Source organism: Chlamydotis macqueenii, chromosome Z, assembly GCF_036417535.1.
Source record: "Chlamydotis macqueenii isolate bChlMac1 chromosome Z, bChlMac1.mat, whole genome shotgun sequence".
NCBI lineage: Eukaryota > Metazoa > Chordata > Aves > Otidiformes > Otididae > Chlamydotis > Chlamydotis macqueenii.
In genome coordinates, this window is record NC_141593.1 from 68290056 (window position 1) to 68308114 (window position 18059).

An 18059-nucleotide genomic window follows, 5' to 3' on the forward strand; every position below is an offset into this window, starting at 1 on the left:
CTGCCTTCCATTTCGCAGGTGATATCTCCAGCTCTCTGCTTGTCCGGTGTTGGTTCCCATCCAAACACAATGCTCTGGGAACTCCTTTGTTGCAACAACTCTCCTTCATAAATAACAAACCAAAGCTTTGTCTCAAAGTATACCAGGATAGCTGTCAAAAGAGGTGAGATACATTTACAAAGAGAACAAGAAGAAGTATATGTAGAAGCAATAGGAAAGGAAGAGTCATATCTAAAGGTTAACGTAAAATGGAACAAAAATCGTCGTGTGCATTTCAGGAAAAAGAATCAGAGGCATCTGAAATACAGGAAGCTACATCAAAGAAAAAAGTACTAATCACTAGGTCATGAAATTGTGAGAGCGACTTTTGGTTTTTTTTCAATAATAGGAACTGGACTGGCTTGCAGATCATTTCCCTATATATTCAGCAAAGGAATATGTAAAAATGTTTATTTCCAACTTGCATTGTGTGGAGGCTGGCATTAAAAATGCTCCTTATATTATTTTCTGAATGTTTGCTGTTCCTGTATCACCACAAGGGTGTCTAAAGATAGCAAAAGTGGTCTAAAGTCATAGCAAAACCTGTCTTTTGAGATCCAACTGACCTGGTTGTTAGTTTTTACCCTTGCGATGATTTAAATATTTATAATGATTTAGTGTAGTGCAAAAGGGACTTACTTGGACTTATACCTGAGGTTGAACAATCAGCATCAAATAGCATTACTGACTCCAAATGAATTATTATAAGTTTCTGTTTTGATAACTACACTGGTGATTAACACCTAGGAAAACACAAGTGCTGGAAACAAGGAAGAAAATCCATGGCAACCTCATGTTCAGTTTTTAGCTTTCTAACATGCAGGAAGGTAATTAGATTTTCTTTATGTTTTTATGATGTATAATAGCATTAGTGATCTCTGGGTCAGGCGTTTCCTGGCAGCTAATGGTAGGTTGGGTTAAGAGCCCCTGAGTTTATCTTAGACCTTTTACTCTTCCAGCCAGTCATTAGCTGCCAGGAAATGTTTGACTCAGGGGTCATTATTGCTTAAATATTACCTCTAAAAGCTTCTCATTACTATCAATTCATTTTGCTTTTGTGCTGTATTAGCAGGGCTAAGTAGTAATACAATTAACTGTAATAACAAATCAGGCAAATAATAAAGGCTCTGCAGGCGAGGGACAGAGCCAAGACAGATTACTTTATTTTCTACATATTTCTAGTTTACAGTTGGATATTGATACCATAATAAATTCAAACAGGAAGTGTATGTATCAGGTGACCTACTAGAAGAGAAGAAGGAAAAGAAAGAGAAAAGGAGAGCAAGAAAAAGTTGAGAAAGGGAAAGAGAAAGAGAAAGAGAAAGAGAAAGGGAAAGAGAAAGGGAAAGAGAAAGAGAAGAAAGAGAAAGAGAAAGAGAAAGAGAAAGAGAAAGAGAAAGAGAAAGAGAAAGAGAAAGAGAAAGGGAAAAGGAAAGAGAAAGGGAAAGAGAAAGGGAAAAGGAAAGAGAAAGGGAAAAGGAAAGAGAAAGGGAAAGAGAGCCAAAGAATAGTGTAATGCCAAAGTTTTAAGTGAGGAATTTTGCATTCTTGCCAATGACAAAAGGTGCAAGGACGTAATGCAGTATGTCAAATGAGTGCAGATATTTCATCACCAGTAACCACTTTTTATGTTTTTATTTTTATGTGTGTAAACAATGGCTTGTGGCTTGAGGCTACAGTACAAATATTCAACTGGCATTCTCTTTATTTTGTCACAAGTTTCCTGCAAGGAAAGATCTCATCTGAAATTCCCAGAAGCAAATAAAAATGAAATGTTGTCTTACTGCGAACCAAAACTTTGCCCCTTTTTCACCTGGCGAGGTTGTAGGTCAGTTTCCCATCAGCCTGCATCCATTCTCATGCATACTCCTTTTTACGCTCTTTCGATCAGCCATTATGCAGCCGGTCCGTATACTCACTAGCTCAGCTTTTCAAACTAAAGTAGCATGAAAACAAATGCCAGTGTGTAAGAATTTCTTTTGGGGAAAAAGTTATAGGAAAAAAATGGTGTTAGAATGCAATTGATGTTGAAAGGAAACATGAGTAAGTTTAAAGAATAAAGTGGCTCATAAGTACATTGCAAGTATTACTAAAACAGAGTTACAATGTGTTGCAGTAGCTGATGGTGGCTGCTGCTGCCAGTGTGTTGTCTCAGAAACAACAATGTTGCAGCTAGGAGACTCCAAAACTCGTATTGTTTCGTATCATAGAATCATTCAGGTTGGAAAAGACCCTTAAGATCATTGAGTCCAAGCATTAACTTAACACTGCCAAGTGCACCACTAAACCACGTCCCTAAGCTAACTGCCACATCTACACATCTTTTAAGTATCTCCAGAGATAGTGACTCAACCACTTCTCTGGGCAGCTTGGTCCAGGGCTTGATAACCCTTTCAGTGAAGAAATATTTCCTAATACCCAATCAAAACCACCTCTGGCACATGTTGAGCTCATTTCCTCTCGTCCTATCACTTGCTGCTTGGGAGAAGAGACTGACACTTGCCTTGCTACTACCTCCTTTCAGGTAGTTGTAGAGAGCGATAAGGTCTCCCTTCAGCCTCCTTTCCTCCAGACTAAACAATCCCAGTTCCCTCAGCTGCTCCTTGTAGGATTTGTTTTCCAGACCCTTCACCAACTTTGTTGCCCTTCTTTGGACGTGCTCTAGCACCTCAATGTCCTTCTTGTAGTGAGGGGACCAAAACTGAACACAGTATTTGAGGTGTGGCCTCACCAGTGCCAAGTACAGGCGCACAATCACTTCCCTACTCCTGCTGGCCACACCATTTCTGATACAAGCCAGAATGCTGTTGGCTTTCTTGGTCACCTGGGCACACTGCTGGCCTGTATTAAAAAATACAAAAGCTTGTATGCTTTCTGACTGCCTTTATATACAGCAATCAAAGAAAGGTGTTGCAAGTTGAAAATACATACGTGAAAGTACACCATGCACCCTCCCTATGCAGCCACTAGACTACTGTTGAATTCCTAGCCCATTTTTTGTATTAGTTTCACGATATTTGTTCTCTTCAGCTTTTAGTAATATAACGTGCTCATGAAAGAGTCAGTGTTCAACAGTGAGACTTCCCACTGAGGTATATTTTAGCAGAGCACTTCTGTGAGCACTCACGCTCGTCAATATTTCAGCAAACCTGAGCAAATAAATTTCTAAATTATTCCAGAAGCAGACTTAAACTCATGCTTAAATTAAGCCTGTATAAGCTAAAAGCACATTTAGGACACTCAAAGATCAGATACAATCTATCCTGCTACTCTGAGTTAAAACAAAACAAAACAAAACAAAACAAAAACTGAGAGAAACCATTATTTCTTTAAACATTAGCATACTTATTCTGGAGACCACCAAGAGTATACTGCCTTCAATCCTATTTGTTGAGTTATTTCATGGTATCAGTACAAGCCTCACTCAACACTGACATACACTACTAACCTGACCCTGTACATTATTCTGCAATAATAATTAGAAGCCATAATTAGTTATTTGCCTTAATTTAACTCTGATTAAATTAAGTAAATGACTCTAAATGGGTTTCAATTGCAGCTTGAAAGTCGTTGCCTTAGAAAAAATGTGAGACAAAATAGTATAATAAGATGATAAATACTTCCAAAATTGACCCATTTTAGAATTAATTTCAAATTAATTAATCTAACTCAAAATTCTCAGAAAAATTATTCAGTGTTTTGAGGAAACATAGCTTCTGTGTGGAAAGTAAAGCTACTCACAACCAAGAATCCCATTCTAAACAAACTAGAGAACCAACCATCACCTGCACAAGGAATGGTTCTTGAGCTCTGGCATTTGAAATAGATACATTTATTCCTAATGTACTTGGCTTTTCAGAAGTAGATACATGTATGAAACTCTCACAACTTGAGTTTATCCATCTCAAGACGGCAATAACAACATCCACCTGAATTAGTAAACTACACAGAGACATAACTCAACAGTTAACTGAATCAGTTTTCTAATTAAAAAAAAAAATCTCAGCAGTTTTTCACTTACTACCATGGTCATATTTCCAGGCAATAGTCTTGAACCTATTAATGTCCTTACCTGTCTCTAACCGACATTGGAAGACGGCTAAACTTTTGAAGTCTAATGTTCAGAAAATGAGGACCTATCATAATGAAGTTTGCTTCCACTCTCTTTATGCATATGTATCACCTTGCAATCCTGTCTTACATAACAGCACACAAACTGTTCCACAGGGTCCCTGACTCAGTTAGGGAAGGGTAATAATTTAGTATTCCCTTTTATCCTTACTGGAAAGGCCCCAGGCCTCATGTAATGCATACAACTGAAAACCTTAAGTGAATTCAAAGTTAATAATTCCCTCACTAATATTTCTATAGCAATTACTTCATGCTCTCAAAGACTCTGATTAAAAAAAAAAAATATTTAGATACCTGTCCAGGCTTCTAGGAGCTTCTATGAGATTTTTGAAATTGGCTTTATCATTAGGCACCGCAGCAATCTGCAAGCCACTGGGAGGTGACTGTCTCTGGAAGGGAGTTACCCAGAACATCCATTCCTCCCTCATTACAATGGAGGGGCACTCACTCTCCTATGGCACAGCCCAGATGTATAGTCTGGCAAAGATCAAGACTTCCCCTTATATTTTCCTTGTCTTTGTGCCCTACCCAGCCAGTCCCTCTATGTCATTTATTTTGGGTCTGGCTGAGAGGATGGGAGAGAAGCTGGGGACACAAAAGGGCTCCAGGAGAGATGAAAAGACCTTGCAAGAGGACCATTTAATTTGGGAGAAGTAGCCAACAGATTCAGTGGTGGCTCTGCCTGGTGCTGTTCTCCCAGGATCAAGGGCTAGCAGATGCTGTGGGATGTGCATCCATCAGGTCCTGGAATACAGCAGGAGTGCATTAAGAGAGATCAGTCTAAGGTATGAGAATCCCAGCTGGGAAAGCCATTAATAAAGTGAAGATTGCACACAGGTGATGGCGAAGCAAGTGGTATACCTCAATATGGTAGCCTAGATTAATGAAAATTTTTAAAATGTTAATAGATTAGCTTTTCTGGTAAGGTATGGAACGCAATCTGCTTTAGGATTACTTTTGGATGCTTCAAGAACACATTGCAGAGATCTGCTGGTTTTTCAACCATTTTCATCTTAAATTGCTCAGGTAATCATATTGGCTTCATTCTTTTTTGTGTTGGCATTTGTGACCATCTGCCAGCTATGTTTGCCTGACACATTCAAAAGTGACCGTTTTTTTTGTGCTTGCATCTTCTTGTAATCCTGGTCTGAAAAGGAAAGAAACAATCAAACCAGTGTCTTTAACCCTCAGTAGTCAGTGGCTTTCCACGTCAGCCCTCTAAGACGCAGAGTGGTTGCTGTACAGCTTATTTGAGGACAGAAATGTGGATGCTGTGTTTCTGAACACTGCACGGGGTTCTACAGTGCTGTGCAGCTCTGGGCGGTGGGCGGCGAAGCCCGGCAAGCTGCTGTGCTTGTGTGTCCTGCAAGGCCAGGCCAGGGCTGCTTGCCAGGGTTTGTGCCTGGAATTTGTAGCAGCTCATTGGCTTGTCTGGCAATTCAGAGCTGTATTTTTGCCCTTCACAGATTTTGAGTTAGAAGACCATTGTTACAGCAAAACCATGGCTGATCCTTGCTGATCCCCGACAAAAGAGGTAGAAGCAATCTTGTGCAAGTCTGCTAATTATTCTGCGTTGTGGTATAGTTGGTCATCCGACTGTCCATTTTGCTTATTATACTATCACAGCCTGTAACACACAATGTCAATAACTGAGAGGAAAAGAAAGGCCAGTCTTCTAGCACACAGTAATTGATTATATCATGTGAATTATGCATTAAAATGTCTCAATGTTGCTTTTCCTTTTATAGCTTCACTGAAATAAATTTTGTGCTACGTGAACCTACTCTCACCTCCCCTCTTCTTGAGAAGAACCCTGAAACATACTGTTTCATTACTTGTTTTTAGAAAAGCTGAGATACGGTAGGATGCTGCAGTAGGAGATTGGTGTGATCAGTTCTGCACATGCATGTAATAAAAAGAGACTACTTACTCTAAGCAAACATGGGGAAGAAACACAAATCAGTGAGGACTGGAGGAAAAAAAGAAGGGAAAATTTTAACTCTCATTCTTTAGCATGAACTGATTGCCTATAATGCACTTCTTTCCTACCCAAGTGTTATGAGCCGGTAGTTTTCAGTAAAAAAAAAAAAAAAAAAGATTAAAATGAGTCTTAAGGAAAATAAGGTATTTCAACTATAGAAAGGAAAATGAGAAAACAATATACATGGATGTCCAGAAGAATGCATATATACATACCTGAAAGTCACTGAGCAATATAACTGTTTATCCCAGAATACAAATATGATGGATATGGTCTATAAAAAATACATGCGATAACAATGGACCTGCCTGAAAGACAGAAATAAGTTAGAGCTCAAAATGAATGACATTTTTTGCTCTGTTTAACACGTTATCGACCAATATGTTCCCAAGTATTTGAAAAGCCATCTCCTTCAATGAGGGTAAATCCTAATTTTTGCCCTCTTCCTTCCACTCAGGGCCTTGAACTCCACCACCTCTTGGATTGCTTGTTCCATGCTCTATTTCCCTTCCCACAGATTATGGAGTAGCTTAGGTCACTCATGAAGATGAAGATCTGCCAAACTGAGGTTTCTTCCAGTTGTCTGAAGAAGGCATCATCTACTTCTTCCTGATCAGGTGGTCTGTAGTAGTAGTATGGTCTCACCACAAGGTTGCCCATGCTGGTCTTCTCTCACATTTCAGTGGCTTATGATGCTTCCCTAAGGGAGCCTCATGCATCCCCACTGCTCTCTCACTAAACTGGGATGCACTGCTACATCACTGGTTTTGGGCAGGAACCATTGTTCAAAATCTGGGACTTGAATCTACAACTTCTGGCTCTGCAAAAAGAATAGCTACTAACCAGTCCAATCTAGTGCCCAAAGTTGGCCTGTATCTGACTTTTGGCTGCTGAACACTGGCTTGTTTATTTGTTTACTTGCTTTCATAGGCTTTTCTGATGTTGTTAGATGGTCTTTAACAGATGTGGCTCCTCATTTTTATGGTACAAGTCTGGCAAATAGCAGTACATTGGAAAGAAGTTTTCAGTGTTAGGTAATTAATTACAAGCACTATTTTTTATTCTTTACTAAATCTTTACATTTACACTCAGTTCAAGTCCACATCCCCTTGAAAAGTAGAGGAGCAAACTTCAGAGTGTGGTGGAGACACACAGTAGGCTGGACATGATTCATTAAAAAATATGCCCCAAGCAGATACTGCTGCATATCTAATCCTGTTTATGGGAGTTGTGTGTTATTTCAGAGTTTTTTACAACTTGGAAAATATTTAAAAGGTAATAACTAAGTTATATATTATCATCCGAGAAAAGATGAGATGAAGTGTAGTTCTCAGAAACGTTAGTGGCACCCTGAGTGACTACTTTTTAATTCATTGATAGATTTTAAGGCAGGGCTTAGGTAAGTATGAGAAATTATATAAAAGGCAAAACATGCTACTATCTAAAATGTAGTAAATGGGTTAATTTGTATTTTAAAGTCTTGTGCAGTACACTGGGTAGCAGGTAGCATTTGAATACCAGACATCTTTGCATATCGGCTTTTGAAACCCCAAGAGCTTTTGCTGTTTGTTCCGATTAGGTCTGTCTTCAGGAGATAAGTCTCGCAGGTAATTTGAAGTACAGGCACAAAATGAAGTCCGTTTGATGGTCTGAGACTAGAAAATGTCTCTTACCCAATTAATTAATGCGGTTCTTTTAAAATTCCTGTTCATGTTTTGTTTTATATGCCATTCCCTCAGATGTCTGAACCCCAGTGCACTTATTTCAGATTTTTTTTCCTGTGGTTCTAAAGAGTTGCTTCTTATGTAAGTAGCTACACTTTTTACCATGAGCTAAATAATGATCCGGATCCCTTTTTGCATCTGTGTGTACAGTGGCACACTCCCACCAGATCATTTCATATATCTGCTGTAGGGTTTAAAGCTAAACTGACCTTTTTTGCTCCAATATGTTACATCCACCAAGCGGAGGATTATTTAACACCAGAAGCAAGCAGAGGATAGAGACAAAGGAGGGAGAGCTAAGCTCTCACTCTCTGTAGTGTTGCTTGCTCCGTCTCCCTTTAATATCACAATTGAAGTTACAGGCTCTGAAGATTTCCTTTAACTTTCATAGCTTTTTTTCCCCATTGAATCTGTGGCTGCTAGTGCTGAGTGCAAAACTGATTTCCAGCTATAAAGTCGCTGCATTATTTAAGCTCCCATATCTATTATGTAGTTACTTTATTAACACCTTTTTTAAGATCATGACCTTAATTCAATGTTTAAAGGAACAAAGGCAAATGTCTCAGTCAGTGACACATTTCTCATTTTAAGGAGAGATAAACCTCCCGCTTAGCCCAGAATTATGGAAGTTGGAAATGTAGGAAGCATTTCTCAGCATGCATATTCTGCAAAACCTGCTCCACGGCAGCAGATGCCACTTCTGAGCCTACCGCCTTTGTCAGCCATTTTACACGTAAGTAACGTTCTTGTGAGTGTGGCAGACATCTTGCAGAGAAATAATATCTCTTGTGCGTGGTAGCCAGCAGGAGACATTGCTAAACAGTACTCATTCTTTATTAGCACCGCTTTAATGAGAAGGAAAAAGATACTGTTTTATTTCCGAGCACTGTGAAGGCACTAGGAAATTATACTGCTCTTGCAGGCAGATAAGGATATTAAAGATTTTACTTTTATTACCTACATATCATAGCACTGTGAGGTAGCCAAGGAGATATAAAATCAAAGTACAGCACCAGCTAAAGAAATGGTGATACTTGTCCTTCAGTCAGGAGGAGTTTTATGTTGAAATGTCTGTGAAAGCAATTCACAAAGAGCTCAGACTGGACTTAAGACTTGATTTTCCTACTCCCAGCTCCTCTATTCCCTTCCCTTCCCTTTTTTCATCCGTCCTGTTTCCATCTTACTGCTGATCTAAATGTGTGCAGTGAGATGAGATACTGGAATCGCTAACACAGAAGTGCTTCCCGTTAAACTACACATTCTCAAAGAAAAATAAACAGAAAGCAAAGGATTCTGTTGGAGTTTGTTAATGTAAAAAATTTGGCAACTTTCACTGCATAATGTAGTTCTTTATCACTACTGACCTTGTTTTTTCCTTTTCCGGTCCTGTAAAGCACAACTGCAATGCTAAATCCAATATCCGAAATTAAAACGTTGCTCCGGGTGCTCTTTTAAAAGCCCACTGTTCTGTGGGGCAGAGTACCGATGTTGCTCCTTGCATAACTGAAAAATCAGGGAGAGATTAAGAATAAAAATAGAAGTGAAATAACCAGTGTTGTCAGATAAAATTTGCCAGACTTTTGATCAGAAAAATATTTTCCATGACATTTTTTTTAATCAGTAACAGAGATCAGCAGTGCTATTATTCACTGTAAGAACTCCAGGAATTATTAACCATATCAGTGTTTTACCTCCACACTTTTCCTGGGTTATTCATTCCACTTACAAGAAGATGCTTTGTTTGTTTTTCGTAAGGTGACTCTTTGCTTTGCTCTCGTAGACCGAGTGTGTTTGCCCATCCTATTGCTTCATGTTTGTACAGTGGCTGCCCCCATGTAGGCTTTTCCTGACGGCTTTGACACAGACGTGGCATTGCTGCATGAGTCAAATATTGCTTCCCACAGCAATGCCCAGAGTCTCACTGCATCTTTCCTTCTTAACGTAGTTTTCCTCATGTGCTGTGCCAGGGCCTTATTAACAACCAAAGGATTGTTATGTTGGTTAAACTTCTTTGATTTTGCCCAATATTTAGTATATGGTTTAATCTGGAGAACTTAAGACTTGAGCTTTTGATGTTGTACTTGGAAAAAGCAATAGCAGCAGATCAGTGCGGAAATCTCGACAGGGTATGTTTCACACAATATTGTGTATATTCAGATTAGTTGTTGGAACTCGCAACTCTATATGGCCATAAAACTTTATGAATAAAACCCTGACGTTCTCGCACTGACATGCTGGCACTTGTCCTCAGCTTATCCTATCTCCTCAGAAAGCCTGTGGAAAGTGCCATCATTTCATTGCCCACATTTCTTTATTATCCATAGGAAGTACATGGCTCCAATTTTCACATCTATAATAAGCCCCTTGCGAAGCCTCTCATCACATTGCTGCCCCACATCTTGAAGTCTCTCTCCCTGTGGCAAGAGCAGAACCCCCCTGCTCACTCTTCAGAGGCAGGAGGAAGACACCCATCCAGATATAAACAGATATAAACCAGCAGATATCTCTGGAGAGTTGCCCTGCAGGAAAGCACCAGAGCTGTAGAAAGGATCCACTTTGCTGGAGACAAAAAGGTGTCTGCCCCCTGGACTGAGAGACCCTGGGAGCGAGAGACCCCTCAGCCCATGAGAAGATGAAGGAGAAGACAGAGAGGCTATTGCAAAAAACTGCCCAGAAAAGTGAGGGAAATTTCTTTTGCAGATTCATGGTCACCAAAACCAGACTGTAACGACAAAGGCAAAAGAGCAAATCAGCGGGGAGTGAGCTGAAGATTAAATGAGAATGTGAAAAAAGATTACTGGAGACTTCTATGGCACGGGGGTTAATAGGATGGAAGAAAAAATTCAGACTGCTTTGTAAACATGCTCTCTACAGCATAGATTTATAAAAATGAATATAGGAAAAGAGTGTTCGTAAAAGGCTAGCAGTCAAACAAATGGAAATAACCGAGTTTTGTATTCTCTGCCCTGCCTCAAGAATTATTTTGTGTTGCTCTTCAGGTTATATCTTCCTTAGCTAAATGAAATAAAGTATATTTTTTCTTATCCACCAAGAAATTGATTTAATTGAAAGTCAAATATTTTTAATTGGAAGATTGTTTACTTTCTAAAATCTAGAAAGTGTATTTTAGAACATTCCAAAACTAAAACAGTGGGTTTTAAGATTAAAATTTAGAACATTTCCGTTTGGAAATATAAAAAAATATGCTCCCTTTCCCCCTTCTCCTCCTTCCCCCCCTTCCCTTTCCCTTTTTAAATTGTTTTATTTTGTTCTTTCTTTTTTTTTCATTCTTTATAATTCTCTTTCTTTGTCTCCCCTTCCTCTCTTTTTCTGTCTTTCCTGGAAGTATTTGCTCTATTTTCAAGAATATGCCTGGCCAAACTCAAAACTCATTTATTGAAATATAAATGATATACTAGAAAATATAACTGGCTGTAACAGCAGTATTTATTTGAGAGCCTGTCAATATACATGAAGGTACAGGAAAAGTATTTCAGGTTGCAGATTCAAACAACGTAGTTGTACCATCCAAGAAGTCTTAAAAAGGATTGGATCCAAATTAAATGGAGGGGAAAAAATGTGTTAATTGGCCTAGAGAAGAATGCGTAGAGAGTAATAAAGCTGTGCATACAATGTTCAAACCTTGGACTGCGATCAATGACTTTATTCCTATGCTGAATGTTGGAAAACATCAGTTATCTGTGAAGTCTACTTCAAGGCAAAGGGTGCACACTTAAAGTGAGTTCTGTGCTGATCAGAAGAAAGCTTCAGCAGCGAATCCGTTCTGGTGTTGGTCTGTTATAAATTGGCAATAAGTGGAATTTAGAGAAGAAGAATGGAGTTCAGACAGTAGTCTCAACAGTTACAATATCTACCACATGCAAATACTCATATTAGTAATATATGACTGCTCCAGATCAGATAACCTTGTGCTTACAGGTAACACCCGTGTCATCCGTCCTAAAGTTGCATGACACAGCTTCACCAGGGAGCAGCTGTAAAAAGCCATCTAAGCCTCAGAGAGCAAAACATGGAATTTCCTCAGTCTCTGGAGCTTGTAAATGATGGTGCATCCATGCTGACAACAGTTACACATGTCCATCCTGTCACTAATGCTGAAATGCACTAGCAGATACAGGCTGCAGGCAACCTACTGTGGCACAAGATCACACTGACAGTGAAGAAATTACCTGGAAAAGAGTATCATCTCTCACATCAGTCAGAAAAATAGCAGGAGCCAATGACAGTTTTTACCAGTTGGGAAGTCTGTGGCTGTTACTGTATTTTATTTCTGGGTTTTTTAGTGGTCAATAGCATCAGTGTATGATGCATCGTATCGTGTCTTCTCCTGAATGCTGCAGCCTTAACCCATGGCAAGGGACTGGCTTCATGAAATAGCTGTTCCACCCTCCACTTCTCTCTCTTTCATCCTACAGTTTTTGATTGGATTAAAAGGCTTAAATGTCAAGAATGTAGTATTTTTAAACTTCTGGTTTTCTTTACTGTGTTAAAAATGTCCCAGCTCAGAAAGAGGAACTGGTGAAGACAGGCTAAATTATCTTATGAAGGCTAGCTGCTGCTTGTCACCTGTTACTTGCGGAAAACCAGTTTCCTTTACGGCCAACCGCATGGACTTTCCACCGGTGAGCTAGAACACCATTTGATAAGGCTAAGTTTTGCAGGAGGGATGTTAGGTAAAATTAAACCTCTCCTGGCTTGTTGACTTACGAGAGGAATTTTTCCTTCTGTAGAGCTTTAAGGAAGCCAATGACAGAGTGGGCCATTTGTCACATTAAATGCTGAAAGTGGGGGGAAAAAAAAGGATGTGGCATAGTGAAGGAGACAGAGAGAGCATGAAAAAAAAAAGAAAGTCAAAATTCTCTTTATAGTCATTAGCAAATGTCAGAACAAAGCTGACACAATTCGCTCAGTATCTTAAACCTAAAGATTTTCACACCACTCAGGGATTTCTGGAGCTGATTTATGCAAACTGACATGAGCTCCAGTTTTGCACAGACTTTGAGAAACATCTCAGACAGGCAACTAAAAGTTGATAGTCTGCAAGAACTTCCATGCTGTACGCTCCTCTTTCCATGCCATACATTACGTCTTTCACTTTACTTGCACTTTTGGTTGGGTTTGATTTCTACACACATTCATGTACGTATTTTTGTGTGCTCATGTGAATCCAGTCACGTGTACAATAGTTTTGGAAATTATCTAAGGGAGCTTGCTTTGGAAACCTCATTGTAAGAATTACACTCATTTAGAGTAGGATGTAACTTGAGCTCACTATTGAATGCAGCAGAGATTTTGAATGTATTTTTTCTCTCTTTTTAAGCAATTACAGAAGGAGAATCGAACAATTTTTGGATAACAACTAAATCTACAAGAAGTTCATAGCCTGAGAGCCTTCTATGAGTAGAGTAAAAATACACAAAATAAATTACTCATTTTAAATTATTTTTTCAGTTACAGTTATTGGATTATAAGGAGTCAGACAATGAGGTAATGAATGCTAACCAAATAAAGTTGATAAAGCTCCCAAATCAGTAGTAGAGACAGAAAAAGGTTTTGTTTGTTGGTTGATTGTGGGGAACCAAAATACTTGTCTTAAAAGCTGTCGTCTTTCTAAAATAATCTAGTGGAAATGCATTCGTTGGATCGGAAAATGAAGTAAGAGACCTGAGACTAGCCAGAGTGGTCAGAAGATCTTCCATGCATCATCATATCTTCCAGTTGATAATTGGCTTCCTCATGGTGTTTTACTGTTTGTGTAGTCCCTGTAAGAAACCATTTTATTACTCTCTCTGATGAGAGTACCAACTGACTGGTTTTTGGCCTAAAACTAGGCAGAATATATGAGCCACATTTCCTTGTCCACATTGGAGGTGACTTCTTCAGCAAACTCTGTATTTTTTTTTATCATTATATATATGTGTATTATCAGTGTCATTATAAGTCTTACCCGTCTGTCCCTCAATTGCTCTTTAGAATAGATTCTATCACTTTTCTCCAATGAATATTGCTGTCCTGACCTGCAGTACCCATCTCCTCCGTCAAACAAATTAAAAAAAAAAAAGTCATAGCACCAGACACCTCCTAGTCCTTTAGCATGAAGGCAGTTTTAAAAAGTTTCTCGTGTTCTGGCTATCCACAGATCATTCCCTTTAGGGGTCTAGGATTTATCCCTAGAGCTGCAGTTCAGCTGAAACCAATAGGAGAGCAATAAAAAGATGTCCTAGGCGCTCAAGGACAAATGATGTGTTCCCCCTTAAATTAGCGGATTCCCCCTCTCCAACTTTGCCTAGACCTATGACTTTTACTAAGGATAGTTTTTTCAACATATTTCCAAATGTTTCCAAAAAATACCTTTTCTTTTCCTTCTTCTTTTTTTTTTTTTTTTTTTTTTTTTTTTTGCAGGCTTTACCAGCTTGTTGAAAAGAATGAACTTTCTCCTAATGCACCACAAAACAGTTTCCACGAGGAAGCTGTTTCTTGGCTACTAGATCTTGGCTACCAGTAAAGTCTAATAAATATAGAACAATTTATGCTACGTTAAACATATGCTTTATTCTTGTGGTAAATGCATTACTTAGCCTCAGAATCCTAAAAAGTCACCTCTGTACCTGCATAAAGTCATTGCTAGTATTGCTTCAGTTTGCTATGGCTAGATCATCTTTAAATTCAAGTTGCTTTTCTCCAAGGGAGGCAGAAATTAAATTTCACTTCTTGTCTGGATGTCCAGCATACAGAGTTTGGTTCACAAAAAAAAACCTTTCTCAAGCATCTTTCAAATTACTAATTAAATTGCCTCTCTTCTGAGTAAAAGATTTCTGGGCTCTTTAAAATGTCTCTGTTAAAGTTAGCTGTCAGGATAATCTTGCTCCATTAAGAGTTACATGTTGGCAGACTTAGTTGCTCCCAGCTAACGACCCAGCCCAAGAAGAAGTCGACATGGGAACTGGTTACTCCGCTACAGTGACCAGCCTGCCTTGTGGAGTATAGCATCTTTCCCAGCTAGACAAAAATGTCTGCCAGGGAGTCATTTATTGCTGCAATGTTTCACTAAGAACAGTGCAATGAGTCTTAGAGCTCAAACCTGAAGCTCTTTGTGGAGTATGTTGTCAGTCTTTAACAACAGCAAAACTTGAAGATATCATATTGTTTCCGACATCTTCCTGTTCTCTGTCACTTCCTGGCAGCCAGTTAATTTTAAAAGAGTACGTGAACTGTATTCAGAGTGAAGCCTGTGCTATAGTCATGCCCTGAAACTTGCCAGTGAGATATCTGAGTGCCAAAACGTGGTCTCAGCCCTTTGTAACTAGCAATACAATGTGTATTCCCATATAAACTAAGCTTCTCAGGATTTTAAATGATGACATGAGTGTCACTGAACAGCATTTTGTTTTATCAAGGGTATAAATGATGGTGGGTCCTCAGCCCACCACATCTTCTCAACACTTTACAAAGGACAAGTCCCATGGAGCCTTCTCAGAAATACCAGTCTGCTCTTCATTTGCTAAAAACCTCTAGGAAAGGCAAGGTGTAGCCAGCCCCTCATCACTACCTTGGGTTACATCCCATCCCCAACAGAAGTTTCCAATTATTCCTGTTTCTACCCACTTCTATGTTTGTGTCTCCATCTGTGTAATATTTTCTAAAATTACTGGCAAGATCTCTTTGGATAGCCTTGTCTTTAATTCCATTTCAACTTTAAAGGGCAAGAGCTGGCAGAGACAGCCTAACTCAACATTTAATTCAGTTTCAACAATTTTATCATCAGTTGAAATTTGACTGGGTTGCATTTACTGTAACCATCCTTGTTATGCAGCAAGTCACCTCTGAGCAGGCTTCTGCATTTTTCAGGTCTTTATGTGATTCCGTAGCATAAAAAAAAGTGCCTATGAATCTTTCTTCTACTTGACACAGGCAAATGATTCTTATTACTCCCTTTCCTCCCTATATAGATACCAAAAAAAGAAAAATTATTCTTGTGGGATAGCAGTCATAAAATGTTTGGCAGATCCTGAAACCACTGATTCAAAAAATTTAACATAAATGACTACCACTGAAATGAGGAAAGAAATTAATATTTTCGGTTCAGACTGAGTACTGTTTAATCTCTTTCTGTATCTTTGAGGTAGAGATCAAGATTCTTTGTATGTTCAAGTCATGCACACATTTTGAAGAATAAACAAATATTGAAAACTGCTCTTTTTAGCTTATGTTTTTAGAATGATTTTGAGTTTCCAAACCTCCTCATGAGTTTGCTTACTTTTCTGTATGCCTTTTCTGTATGTCTTCTTTTTTTTTTCTCTATGAATCTGCTAAAGACATTTGAGATTAATAAGAAGTGCTGAAAGTCTCTTCTTCTTAATTGACCGGAGGAACACTGAAGCCAGTTCTACAAGATTGTATAAAACGCATGAAGTATGCAGTAGGAAAAAAAGGTATCTTATTGTGAAGCTTTCAGCTACCACATGCTTAAATTTTAAATGCAAACATAAACAGGTTAAAAAATGAATATGAGATAGCATACGATTTTAAATCAGCACATTTCTCTTGAATGCTGGTCTCAAAAAAAAAAAAATCTCTTTCTAGACAAAAAAAAAAAAATTACTTCAGATTTACCTGAAATTTGCTGACTCTGCTTCTCAGTAATTTCTGGATAGGAAGACTTCTTGATAATCTCTGGCTGAAGAGTGTTCTGTACTCTAGTCACTGTCCAAAGTCAGTCTTCCAGGCAAAATATCATACTCCTCAGTGTTTGAGTGAACAATTTGTACCCATGATAAAACAACAATACTGTACAATGACACCCACATCATTGTTTAAAATACTGAGAAGCTTAGCTTGTATAGGAGTATACATGATATTATTAATTACAACTGTTGTGCTTAACTTCATTGTATCGATATACTGCTGCCACCAAATATCATGATTAATACCTACTAGCACAATGTAAACTCACTCAATTTGCACCTAAACCAGTAGTTTTAAAGATGCTTCATAGTCATCAGAACAGTCCTTAGAACCTTAGAATTTTTTTTCTTCAAGCTTGCCTTTGGGAGTAAACAGTTAATTCCTGAACAAGAACAGTTTCTTACCTTTTTGTCTCTACATATATCCTACTCACAGTAAAATAATTAGGTTCTAGCAAATAGAAGTGGAAATAGAATTGTGTAAACTCAGAAGTAACAGAAGAAGCTGAGAGGGAAAACGTGGCTGGCATTTCAGCAAACTGTTGAATATGTTGTATCTGTAATCAAGTGAAAAATATCAAGTAAGCAAGCTGAACTATTTATATAAATAACAGTTAAAATGTCAAAGAAGTAGTACTAAGATTAAATTAAAGAAAGTTAACTAAAATAAATTACACCAATATTTTCAAGAATTGTTTTTACTTTAATGCAAAATGTGCCCCCAAATCCATAGACTGTCTTGATATCTACAGCTGGATCTCACATTTTAAAAGATCTATCATTGACTAACAAAGAATTTTAAGTTATTAAATTGTGAAGAAATTTTCATTTGGTCTGTAATCTTTTCATCCTAAAATTGCTCTATCTCCCCACAGTTTTTCCTGTGTTCTGTCCAAGGAAACATTAGAAAAGAAGTATTTATCCAGCTGATGCGTCTTGCAGGACAGATGTTGCTGTAGTTATGTACATGACATTGAAGTAGAAAATTTACTGTGCCATGCAAGTAGTCATAATATCCTTTCAAATAAGAAAGAGAAAAAACCGCACAAATTAGTCTGATAATATAATTATAATTGATAGTAAAAAAGGAAATATAATCTGTGCTTACACTTAGGAAGCAATATAATTTATGCAATTGGAGGGTGTCCATCAAAGAAAAGAGATGTTACTTTACCTTGGGCCGTGGACCATAGCCAGTTTCATACGCAACTATTCAGCTGTTGCCTGTTGCATACCTATGGGACAGTTGTATCTCCTATGGGACAAGGAGAATGCTAGTGATGATAGACTCATAGAATGATTAGAGTTGGAAGGCACCTTTAGCAGTCATCAAGTCCAATCCCCCTGAAAGCTGCTGGGATGTCTTCAACCAGATCAGTTTGCTCAGAGCCCAGTCCAACCTGGCCTTGAGTGTTTCCAGGGATGGGGCATCCACCACCTCTCTGGGCAACCTGTGCCAGTGTTCCACCAACCTCATTG